The sequence below is a fragment of the Brassica napus genome, chromosome C5, assembly GCF_020379485.1.
Source record: "Brassica napus cultivar Da-Ae chromosome C5, Da-Ae, whole genome shotgun sequence".
Lineage (NCBI taxonomy): Eukaryota > Viridiplantae > Streptophyta > Magnoliopsida > Brassicales > Brassicaceae > Brassica > Brassica napus.
The window spans coordinates 30,910,628-30,923,874 of record NC_063448.1 but is presented as its reverse complement, the minus strand read 5'-3'; the positions used below and the strand labels follow the sequence as shown (position 1 = coordinate 30,923,874).

The following is a 13,247-nucleotide window of genomic DNA, read 5'->3' as shown; positions in this document are numbered from 1 at the left end:
CACATGGATTCAACTCAAGCAAGTTTCTGAATACACAGGTAGTCTTTTCTGATCCCTTTGTTCCCTCTACTCTCTTCTCTGAATCTCTTATTAGTTTCAAATCCAATGAACATTATTCCCCCTTAGGCTAATCTTTGTACATCTCATTGACATGGTGATTTTTTTTTTCTTTTGACAAAGTGTAGCGAATAATGGGGTCACAGGAGGCACTCCTACCATCTCGTTTCCACAATGTGTGATCATTCCTTTCAGATTTAGAATAATGGAGTCACAGGAGACACTCCTACCACCTCTGCCTCTTCCAGGAAATCATTTCAATCTTTTCTCTATATCTTTGAGATGCCAAAGAGAGATAAGGAAAGGAACCAAAAGTGTACAGACTTTTACCTTCCAGACTTGCAGGAGGATTCCGATCCCTTGTATACCAAGCTCAAGACAAGCAAAAGATGTCAGGTTAGGTTTGAAATCAGCTTTGGTTCTTCCAGACAATCATAAAAAGTGTTGTCATAGATGACAGGTTGGTCCACTTTACTATCTTTAGTACTATTTGCAATCAGTAAGTCTAGAATGGTGCTAAAGAGTGGTTAGATAACAAGGATAAATCGAATTAGATCATCATCCCCTTCTTGACTCAATAAAAAAATTTTTTGAAGATGTTTTAAATAAGATTCATAAAGGTAGATAAACGTTAGTAATCCCCCCAGGCCTAAATTACACTGTCCCCAGTGTAACACAGTCGGTGGTAAGGTGAAAATCAAAAAGCAGAAGTACCAAATTTAACAAGTAAGAACGATATACCTAACCAGATTAAGTGTCGATCGATGGAGAAGAGTTACCATCGGTCGCTGCAGGTATGTACTGTCGATCGATATCGACATGCTCTAATCAGTCGATATTCAAGGCAATCGTCTACTCGGGTCCCTATCCTAAATATCTAACTCAAACATAATATTAGTAGAACCTCCCCCAGATTTAAACAACACTATGAATAGTGTTATACAGTCTAAGATTGATGGGAAAATAAACCATAAGGACGATATTTAACAAGGCTCGCGGGTATACCTGCCATTGATTTGAGTATTGATCAACACAATTAAGTGGCGATCAATACTTGTGATGCTCTGTCGATCGACAGTGATCAAGTGTCGGCTGATGCTGATGCAGAACTCGTCGATTCTTGTGCGAACTCATCTTCTTGAGATCTTTTCCTAAAACCTAACATAGATAAAATACTAAAAGTCAGTAATATATAACTAATAAAACCAATTTGCTAACTATTTTTTCGATGAACAGTAATCCTGCTACAGTAATCTTGCTACAATATCGCTCGATGCTACAGTGCCTCTGCTACAGTGTCGTCGTTACTGTTCACTTTTTTATTTTATTTTTAACCTGAAATCCTTAGAAAACAAGAAAAATGAGTAATCAATGAAAATTAAACCATATTTAAAACAAATCTAACAGTGGGTTGCTTCCCACTCAGCGCTTATTTTAAGTCATTAGCTTGACTTCGGGAGATCTGATTTAGTCTGGATTAGCATGTGAACTTGCTCCAAAACAAGTCTCAGTGTCCCTCTTTCTCATTTTGTTGATGCAGTTGATGAAAGCTCGTGCTGAAATTTCCCCTTTATCTTTCATCTCTGAATCACATAACACTCTAACCTTGGTAAAAGGTTCATGACCTCCTCTGCAGCGCACTCTACACTCAAGACTTCCCTCCTGAAATTGTGAAGGGACTAGTGCCAGGAAATCAGCATCTATATTCTTTTTCCTCTTCTTCTTCTTCCTCTGCCTGGTCCTTCCCCTAGACTTAGACTTTTCTGTCACGGCCAGTTCTGAAATATGGAGGGTGTCGACCGATGCTGGAAGTTTTGTGTCGATCGATTTTGAAGGCTGCTTGTCGACCGATGCCAAAGGTTGATTATCCATCGATGCTGATTGATACCACTCAAATTACCCTAAGGAGTGTTACTCTCATCAAAAGAGGTTCAGATGGAGTACTTAGGGATCGAATCCACAAGGAGCTAGGGAACAATTAAATCTAGTGTTTATTAATTCTAAGGGTTGTAAATGTTTAAATGAAATAGCAATAGTAACAAGCGAGTAAATAATAAATGTAACTTTGGTTGGAAATGATATTAGATGCAGGGCCACTATTCAGGTGTTGGAGATTATAATTCCTATAGATGCCTAATTGTTGCATGCATGATATATTAGAGCTCATTCGCTTAACTCAGTGATCAGCTGTTGCATGCATGATATATTAGAGCTCATTCGCTTAACTCAGTGATCAGCTGTCGCATGTACCACTGGTTAACAGAGTAGATCTTGTGTCTCACCGGTTAGATGCAGATACAAGAGAGTGTCGATCGATAGTCTATTAAGACGTCGACCGATACACCTTTGCCAACATCGATCGATTGTCAGTTGAGGACATCAATCGACGGGTTCTAGCCAGGCCTATGCGCGATTATGAAAATGCTCTACTAAGATTCTAAATTGGCGGTTAGCCCTCTCTAGCAATCCTATTATGATAGATATATTTCAGGATGGGATAACAAGGGTGCTTGAATATGCAATCCTATGATCAAGTTCTAGTTACCAAGGCTAAAACAAGCAGTGAATACAAATCTATCATGAATATCACAACAAGGAAGATCAATAGTTTGGGGCTAATCCCACAAACCTATCTGAACCCTGGATCTAACAGTTGAACTACTCAGACATAGCAAAGCAATTCATATACATAGATAAATAGAAACTCATAGAATAGATGAAAAGAAATAGAAACAAGGAGTTCCAATCACAAGTGATCTTCTCTCCCAAATGAAACTTGTAACAAAACTAGGTCTAGAAAAAGCTCTGTTCTTCTGCCGTCAAAAACACTAGGCAGTATATATTCTACTAGGTTAAAAACTCGTCAGGGCATTTTGGTAATTTGGCTTGGCCTTGGTTTTTAAGTCTGCTGAATCCAAAATGTCGCGTCTGGTGTCTCGACATCGATCGATGGTACTTGTGTACATCGATCGATATTAATCTTCATCTGTCGAGGCATTTCCTGATATCGATCGTCAGCACTGATGCGCATCGATCGATTATTCTTCCTCTCGTCGACCTCTAAGTGGTCAGCTCGGGTGAAATGTCCTTTAAGCTCCAAAATGCTCCTAATTCATAGCTTTACTCTGTAATGCACCTGAACCTGAAAACAAACCTAGAAGAGTAGAAAACATAGATATATATATATAGTAAAATACTAATATACCATGGATAAAAATGGGTCAAATCCAAGGTATATCAACTCCCCCAGACTTACCCTTTTGCTTGTCCTCAAGCAAAACATACAGGCAGTCTCTCTGAAAGTGGTTTGAAATTATTTAGGGGTTTAAGATTTTAAAACATAGAAATCTTTTCTCAACAATTTTGCAACCACATTTAAAAAGTCCTAATCACAAAAGCACACTATGCAACATCCTAGCTTAGCAACCATTTCTAACATAACACAACTCATCAATTCGCGTCTGACATCCCCTCTACTGATTTCATTTCTTAGCATAAGTATAAAGTGAATGATTTACCTTGGGAGCAAGGATTTCAGACAGGTATCTAGAGCTGCAGGTAAAAGTTAGTTCCTAGTTTCTCTCTCTCTAAATTTCTCTCTTGAGTCAAAGTCTGCTTCCATTGCAGGATCAGTGACCAAGATTGGACAGGCTTCCATGAATCAAAACTTAATGGTGGTTGCCACCAAGTTCTGTTCACTTCTTTTTGACCTATATCCAAGAGTTCTTTGCGAAAGCGAGCCTTGAAGATTGCCGCCTCCAAGTCCCGTTTCGAACTCTTCTATTTGAGTCTTTATGAATCAAGCCTTAATGGTTTTAGCCACCAAGTCCTGTTCAGACTCATCCTAATTAAACAATAGATCTTATTTATTATTTTTTTATTATATTATTATTATTATTATTTTTTAAATACTCACTAACTAATCTAGGGTCGAAATCTAGAGAGAGAAAATGTGATAAATAATCTAAACCAGGCGTTACCTTCCAGACCTGTCTGAAGAATCCGATCACATGTATTACAAGCCCCAAGACAAGCGGTTATGTCAGGTTTAGTGTTGGAAATCAGCTTTGGTTACTTCATACGGTTCAAGGTAAGTGTGTAGTTGATAGGTTGATCCGCTTTAGCATCTTTAGTGCTATCTGCAATCAGTAAATCTAAAATGGTGCTAAAGATTGGTTAGATATTCATGTTTAAATCAATATAGGATTATAGTCCCTATTTTCAATAGCTAAGCATAATTTATTTGAAATTCCTTTTTACATAAGAATAAAATAAATTAAATCAGTAAATCTCCTCCCAGACTTAAATTACACTGTCTCAGTGTAACTCAGCCGGAGTTATGATAAATAGTTTATAATGTACGAAATGTAACAAGTAGGTAAGATATATCTGACCGGATTAGATATCGATCGATGTGTAAGTGTTTCATCGATCGTCGTGTGGTTGTCTATGTCGAACGATGTCGACGTCTCGTCGTCGGTCGATATTCAGGTCCTCCTACTTGGGTCTCCTAAATCTGAAAGAAATAAAACGAAAGAAATTAAATGCTAGCTAAAAAAACCAAAGTAAAATACCTAATAGTGGGTTGCCTCCCACTCAGCGCTTGGTTATAGTCATTTAGCTTGACTGTGGTAGTGATTGGCTATTGTGTGGAGAAGCAGCTGCTTGTTGGAAAGCAAGCATCCACGTCATCTCTGCGCATTCTGGACCAAGATGCAATGAAACTTCTTGTGGCCTCATCATTTCTTGTCCATTTGTCATCCATCTTCTCAAGTACTTTGGAGATGTTATGTAGCCTTTCTTGAATGTTGTCAATGCTGACCTGGTGCCAGCCTATGTTGTCATAGGCGTATGCTGAAAGATCTGTCAGTTCCTTTTGCATTGACTCTAATGTCTTGTGTATCAGCTGCTCGCCGATTGGTATAGACTCGGCGTCGATCGATGCGATTATGTGTTCATTGGTCGATCTTGGCGAGTTGCCGTCGATCGATTTCGCTTTTGTCCTGTCGATCAATGCTGATATCTGATGTTGAGCTGTGAGTTGCCTCTGAATGGCTTTGACTTCTTTCTGTAGCCATTCCGCGTGGTTGTCTAGTCCACTGATTTTGTTGTCGAATGGAAAGTAGATGTTATCGCAGCGTTTGTCAAGTCGTTCCTCCATGGTGTCTAGAGTAGTATAGATCTTGTCTGTGATCTTGTCAACCTCTGCTGCTGTGTAAGGAAGTAACTCCACAGGTTTCTTGCCATCGATCCAAGGTCCTCTTAGCCTGTCGATTGATGCTGATTTTGCTGGCAAAAAACTTTGATTAGTAATGTTCTCAATATCCTTTTGGGCATCAAGTAATTGACTAGACAATTTGTTTAAATCTATCATGACTGGTGATATAAAACGGTCATGCATATCCTCGTAAGTCCTCAGCCTCTCATTTATGGCTGAGACTTTGGCGTCGAGCGATGTAAAGGTACACATGTCGATCGATGTGGCTGGTTGTTGGTCCTTCTTGCGAATGGTGTCCAGATCTTGCTGTAATAGCTCGAATTTAGTGCTTAGCCAGTCCACGTTGTTGTTGAGAGGGCAGTAAACGTCGTTTATCCTTGTGTCGATGTATGAGACTTCCCATTCATCCCTGTGTTGTGTTGAACATTGCGGTTCTGCAGGGATCTGAGCTGTAGGAAGACTGACGTCGATCGATGTTGCACGTGGTGCGTCGATCGATGCTGAGGTCGTAGCTTCCTTCTCAAGTTGTTGACGTAAACTCTCAATTTCTGTCCTCATATCTGCCATACATCTGAAAAGCTCATTGTAGCCTCTATCCAAAGGCTGATGTGTATCATCTACCAATGTTTTGAGCTCTTCTCCCAAATTCTCCTGAGCTCCACAAATACCAAACACCATTTCATCGATTTCTTCTTTGGTGTAGAGTTCTGGTGCCAGTCTTGTGAGTGTGAAGGAAGTGGCATGTTCTGGAAGACAGATGTGGCTCTCTTCAAAAAGAGATGCTCTTTCCAGTATTTTCCTGATGTTGTCCTTTGTGACAGGTATCATCTCACCAGCTGCGCCTCGTGCGTGTCCACGCTCATCTCTGTAGACTCCATATTCGTCCCTTTGTTCCCAAGTGAACTTTCTGGCTCCATACATGTCGAAAGCGCGGTTCCCACATTCATACCGTCTGTCGATCGACGTCGGTTCATCCATATCGATCGACGTTGGTGTTACCCTGTCGATCGATGTCTCCGTTGTACCGTCGATCGATGCTTGCCCTTTTGGTTGGCGTGATAGATCTGGGTTGGTCTCTGCTGTGGTGACTCCTGCGTGGTTGTTAGGATCTGTTTGAATGACGTCTGGAGTGCCACGTTGCTGTGAGAATAGGTTGTCAGGTCCATTGGCTACTTGAAGGATGTCTGCTATGTCCTCTCTGGACACTTGTAAAATCCTTCCATCCATTGCACGTGCGTTGCCATCTGTGTCCCTGAAAATACCAAATTCATCAGGTGTTAGAAAACCGTAATCAATGTTTGCATAATCATTCAATTTAGAAATAGAAAGATTAGGGTTTAGAGTAGTATCGATCGATGTAGATACAGTTACATCGATCGATGGCAGTGTAATTTCTGCAGAACTTTTGTTCTTGAGATGATTGCTCTTCATGGATTTTTCTGTTGATGTAGAAGGAAGAGTGTTCATCTTTTTGCTTGTGTGTTTGCTCTGATGTGTGTAGGTGGTTTCGGAGGTGCAAAACGATTTATATAGGTATCTATAAACCTAGTTGGGGAGGGAATATTCTCCTGCTCCTGATTTTCGCTGCGGCGCGAATATCGATCGATGTTCCTTTGTGGGTGTCGATCGATGTGAGCGGTTGTTTTGCTGGACGAGGGTGGGTATCGACCGATGTGGAGTGCACAGCGTCGAACGATGTTGGAAACGTGTTGGTGAACTTATGTGTTTCAAGTCTTTCATCCTGCAAAGACATTTCTATTGCACGTTCTTTCCAGTAATCCTCATCGTATTCCTCGGTATGTTCCTCATTAGGTGAAGTAATTACAGTGTCAACTGCAAAACTTTCATGGAAACCACTGTCTGCCCAACTGCCTATGGAATAATCATCATGTCCTCTCTTGCTTGGAGGTTGGAAGGCAAAATGTTGGTAACAATGATTTGGTGAAGCGAAATGGTCAAGTGGGTGCATTACGTCGAGTGACGTGTTGTTGTGGTCATCGGTCACCATTGACACATTGGAATCGATCGATGGAAAGGTTGGGGTGTCGATCGATTCCGAGTACTCTGTTTCGTACTCTGATTCATACTCTGCTCCACAATGGCATGCGCCAATGAAGCCGAGTTCTTTCCCATAATCCACAGAATTAATGACCTTTCTCTTAGGTCGGATGGGGTCGTAGTGGATGTTTGGGTCTATGAGCGTTAGACACAATTTGTTCTTGTTCATGTCACATACGGCTCCTACTGTAGCTAGGAAATATCTTCCAAGCAGAAGTGAAGAGTTCCAGTTAAGCTCGATGCCTAAGACATGAAAGTCTACAGGGACAAGGGCATTACCAATCTGTACCTCCAGATCTCTTATGATACCTCCTGATCGTTTCTCTGAAAGATCCACGAAGGTGAAGGATTCCGTTGAGGGTTCGATGGTCAAACCAAGCTGGTCTGCCATGATCCCAGGGAGGATACTAACTGATGCTCCTGTGTCACACATTGAATGGGGAAATTCAACACCCTTGACTACGCATGGTATTGCAAAGTTTCCAGGATCACTCTTCTTCGTCAATGTGATCCTGTGTTTCATCTTCTCACTGACTTGATGAAATATTCTCCTAATGTCCTCCTCGGTTACCTTTGTTTCTCTGAAGAACATCCACAACCGGTGTGTGAAGTAAGCTTCATCAAAAAGTTTTTCGATTGAGATTCTGAGGACTCGTTTAGTGAAACCATCCATCTCCTTATCGTTAGCTTCCCTCTTAAGGTTTTTAGGAATCTTCTCCTTTCTCTTCCTTAACCTTCTCCCTTCAGATTCTTGTTCTTCTTGAACAGATTCTGGTGAATTATTTAAAGGGTTGGGTTTTGGTTTGGGTGGGTTTGCTAATGGTTTAGGTGGTGGTCTGAGTGTGTTGATGTAATCATTATCAATTGGGGTAACTGCACTCGGTATGTCAGAGGTGCCTGTCGATCGATGGGAGGTGTGTTGTGACGATTGAAGTCGGACTCACTCTGTCACTCGATGGTTGGCTCAACCGATCGATCGATTTCATCATAGAAAGGGGAGGGTGGGTGAGGATGCTTAGCTGCGAATTCTTCATGAGTTAGAATTCGAACCGCATTGCATTCAGTCGATTTGGCAGACGACGTCGATCGATGACTGGAGTAATCCGTCCATCGATCTTCATCATGGTCTGTCGATCGATTCGAGTTCATCGACATCGGTCGACACCATTGGGATCCGCCGAGACTCATGGAGCTTTCGATTTCGAAATCTCCTTCCTCAAGCTTTTCATTTCTCACCACTTGCCAGAAATCATCATTTATGATGGCATTTACGTGGTGTTTTCCTTTGTTGGCTCCTGCCTCTCTAGCGAAAGTTTCTTGCCTCTTTATAGTCTCGCCCGTCTGAATTACTTGGGTTTCAAGTTTTCTCACCTGAGTCCCTAAGGTCTCGATTTTGGTGTTCAGATTGTTGTAGGCAGAGTCTATCTTACCGTTGAAATCCACAGTGATTTGTTGTTGTCCCAACAGCACTAGATCAAGCATCTCTTCGATCTTGCTTTCCTGAGTCTGGGGTGGTGGGTTTTGGTAGTAAGAGTTTGAGTAGCTCTTGCTGTTGTTGAAGGGTTTTTGAAATTGTGAATTTTGGTTACTTCTTTGGCCATTTCCAAAGAAGTTTCTGTTTCCGCCTTGGTTTCCAAATTTCTGGAATCCGGTACCTCCGACGTAATTCACATTTTCTTCTCCTTCCATATCTGCTACTTCTCCTTCAGCTGAACAGACTTGCTTCCTAAGAACCTCGTGCACCACATCTAACTTAGCTCTTACTTCGTCCATCTGTTCCTTCCCGATAGAGGCTACAGACTTCTTCTGTTCAGAGTCGGTGTTCTTGGTGCTGCTGCTGTTAGCAAGGTTTTCGATAAGTCTCACAGCTTCCAACGGATTCCGAGTAGTGAAGTTTCCTTCACTCGCCGTATCAAGGGCCATTTAATACTGTAAGGCGAGACCTCGGAAGAAAGTGCTTAGCAGCTGCACTTCGTTAAATCCGTGGTGTGGACAGTCTCGCTGGAAAAACCTAAATCTAATCCACGCATCTTTGAAGGACTCTCCAGGCTTCTGCGAGAATGTGGAAATTTTGTTCCGAAGTTCTTCAGCGCGCGCCTCATCGAAGAAGTTTTGTAAGAAAGCATTCTTGATGTCGCTCCAGGATGTTGAAGATCATGTGGGTTGCTGCCTAATCCAGTGCATCGCTTCTCCATTCATCGTGTATCTGAAGAGCTTGCACAGTAGGTAATCTTCGGGGACTCCTTCCATCCGAATGGCAGCGATTAGATCCTCGAACCATTCCAAATGGTCCATAGGATGTTCGTGCGGTAACCCAGAGTAGGGTATATGCGACACGGGAGTGTAGTATTGAGGCTTCAACTCGAAATTCTGCTTCTGGATCTCCGGAAGTCGAATAGCTGATCTGTTGGAATAGTACTCATCTGGGCGATTGTAGTCGGCCAGTGGTTTCGATCGAGCGTCCTCATCTACAAGTTGAGCAGCTCCTGTAGCATCAGCATCAGAGATTACAGTTCCCTGAGCATCTATTTTCTGACCTGCTGCATTACGCAGATGACCGGCCTGGTCATACAGGTTTTCGTTCTCATCTTGAGTTAGAATAATAATGTTTACCATTTTTGACGACACGATATCGATCGACGTACGCGGTGTAGTATCGATCGTTGTCGAACGATTGGGATCGATCGACGATGATCGTCTGGTGTCGGTCGACGGTTGGTTGTGCGTATCGATCGACGATGAAGTGGTTGCGTCGAGCATTGTGGAACGTTGACCTCTACGGATGGTGCGTTCCAAATGAGCAGGATCGTCTGAGAACAGCAAGTCTTTCTCCTTGTTGCTTCTGGTACCGTTGGGCATGCAACTGAAAAGACAAGAAACAGATTATTAGAAAGGGGTAAAGAAAAGAAAAAGAATTAATAAAACTAAATCTAATGGCGATCAAAGCTCCCCGGCAACGGCGCCAAATTTGATACCACTCAAATTACCCTAAGGAGTGTTACTCTCATCAAAATAGGTTCAGATGTAGTACTTAGGGATCAAATCCATAAGGAGCTAGAGAACAATTAAATCTAGTGTTTATTAATTCTAAGGGTTGTAAATGTTTAAATGAAATAGCAATAGTAACAAGCGAGTAAATAATAAATATAACTTTGGTTGGAAATGATATTAGATGCAGGGCCACTATTCAGGTGTTGGGGATTATAATTCCTATAGATGCCTAATTGTTGCATGCATGATATATTAGAACTCATTCGCTTAACTCAGTGATCAGCTGTCGCATGTACCACTGGTTAATAGACTAGATCTTGTGTCTCACCGGTTAGATGCAGACACAAGAGAGTGTCGATCGATAATCTATTAAGACGTCGACCGATACGCCTTTGCCAACATCGATCGATTGTCAGTTGAGGACATCGATCGACGGGTTCTAGCCAGGCCTATGCGCGAGTATGAAAATACCCTACTAAGATTCTAAATTGGCGGTTAGCCCTCTCTAGCAATCCTAATATGATAGATATATTTCACGATGGGATAACAAGGGTGCTTGCATATGCAATCCTATGATCAAGTTCTAGTTAGCAAGGCTAAAACAAGCAATGAATACAAATCTATCATGAATATCACAACAAGGCAGATCTATAGTTTGGGGCTAATCCCACAAACCTATCTGAACCCTGGATCTAACAGTTGAACTACTCAGACATAGCAAAGCAATTCATATCAATAGATAAATAGAAACTCGTAGAATAGATGAAAAGAAATATAAACAAGGAGTTCCAATCACAAGTGATCTTCTCTCCCAAATGAAACTTGTAACAAAACTAGGTCTAGAAAAAGCTCTGTTCTTCTGCCGTCAAAAACACTAGGCAGTATATATTCTACTACGTTAAAAACTCGTCAGGGCATTTTGGTAATTTGGCTTGGCCTTGGTTTTTAAGTCTGCTGAATCCAAAATGTCGCGTCTGGTGTCTCGACATCGATCGATGGTACTTGTGTACATCGATCGATATTAATCTTCATCTGTCGAGGCATTTCCTGATATCGATCGTCAGCACTGATGCGCATCGATTGATTATTCTTCCTCTCGTCGACCTCTAAGTGGTCAGCTCGGGTGAAATGTCCTTTAAGCTCCAAAATGCTCCAAAATCATAGCTTTACTCCGAAATGCACCTGAACCTGAAAACATACCTAGAAGAGTAGAAAACGTAGATATATATATAGTAAAATACTAATATGCCATGGATTAAAATAGGTCAAATCCAAGGTATATCACTAATTCTGGTTTTGCTGGCTCGCGAGTTGAATCAGCTGTGTGTGCTTCATCGTCAGACAGCTCTATGCAAGAGATAAAGTCCTTGCTTCTGGTCTTGTCCACAGGATCGTAGTAGACTCCTTCATCAATGTTAGTCAAGCACATCATATTCTTCTTTAGATCACAAAGTGCTCCCACTGTAGCCATGAAGGCTCTTCCAAAAAGAAGAGAAGATGGCTTGCCTGATTTAATCTCCAAAACATGAAAGTCCACAGGAATAGTGCAGTCTCCTATCTCCACCTTAACATTCCTGATCATGCCTGCTGAGTTTGCATTGGAGTTATCTACGAAAGTGAAACTATCTTGAGAAGGTTCCATCTTTAGACCTAATAGGTCAGCAGTGTCTATGGACATGATGCTAACTGCAGATCCAGTATCGCAGAGGGTGTTTGGCAAATCATGGTTTTGTATAGAGCATGGAATCAGGAACTTTCCATGATCTTGTTCCTTCTTCAGAGTCCTCTTAGGCTTACGACAGACCTTGTTGAATAGTTGCTCAATGTCCTCATATGTCTCTTTGCTCTCTCTGAAGAATTACCAAGTCTATACTTATAGTATGCATCTTCGAAAGACATATCCTTAGGAACCCTCTTCACCCTCTTGTGAAATCCATCAAGTTCCACTTTGTTAACTTCTCTCCTGGGGTGTTTGGGAATAAAGGGTTTCCTTGATTTGACTCTTTTCTCACGTTGAACTCCTTCTTTCGTTGCCGCACTTCCATCACATGTTCATATCCATTCCTTTGGTGTTGATCAATCTCAACGAGAGAGGTTTCAGCTAATGTTGAGTGCTCTTTCTCTGTTGCGTCTTCAGTTTGCTGACTGATATGCTCTGTTGTCCCTAAGCAAACTGATGTCTGAGATGAATTTTGAGTGGCATTCAAACGGTGTGCAACAAGATTTGGCAAGCGTACTCGGTATGGCGTGGATGGAAATCGATCGATTCTCTGCTGCTCTTGTCAATCGATGCTCCCATGTTCCTGTCGGTCGATTCTCTCGTGATGCTGTCGATCGATTCTTTCAGCTTGTTGTCGATCAACGTCATTTGGTCGGACGCGAACTAGGGTGGGAGGATGTGGGTGTCGAGCGACGAAGTCGGAGTGGCTCTGAATTCGGACAGTCTTCTCCGATCCGAAAAGTGGTGTCGATTGGTGTCGGTCGACGCTCAGGCGATGATGTCGAGCGATGTTTAGATGTTGGTGTCGGTCGACACCAGTACGAGCTTCCCATAGACATAGAACTTTCGACTGGAAAAGCATCTTCTTCCCGCTTCTCCTGTTCAAGTATTTTCCCAAATTCATTATCTAAGATGGAATCTCTGGTGTCCTTCAATGGCTTGATCAACAGTGTTTTTGGACACGAGATGAACAATAACTTGGTGAACAGTATCACGATGAACAGTATCGTGATGAACAGTAACTGCGTGAATAGTGTCGATCGATGCGGGATGAACATTATTGATCGACGTCAGGTGAACAGTGTCGATCGATGTTCGATGAACAGTATCGATCGATGTCGGATGAATATTACCCAGATGAACAGTATTTTGATGAACAATACCCGAATGAACAGTACTTCGATGAACAGTATTTTTCTTTTG

At 41.8% G+C, this 13,247-nt stretch overlaps 1 non-coding gene across 1 annotated transcript; it reads left to right on the top strand.

Annotated features, from left to right (window-relative positions):
• The first annotated feature begins 9,311 nt into the window (after window positions 1-9,311).
• Window positions 9,312-9,417, top strand: LOC125588177. Its single transcript, XR_007324571.1, has one exon. It is a non-coding gene; the product is annotated as a small nucleolar RNA R71 (small nucleolar RNA).
• The last annotated feature ends 3,830 nt before the right edge of the window (window positions 9,418-13,247 follow it).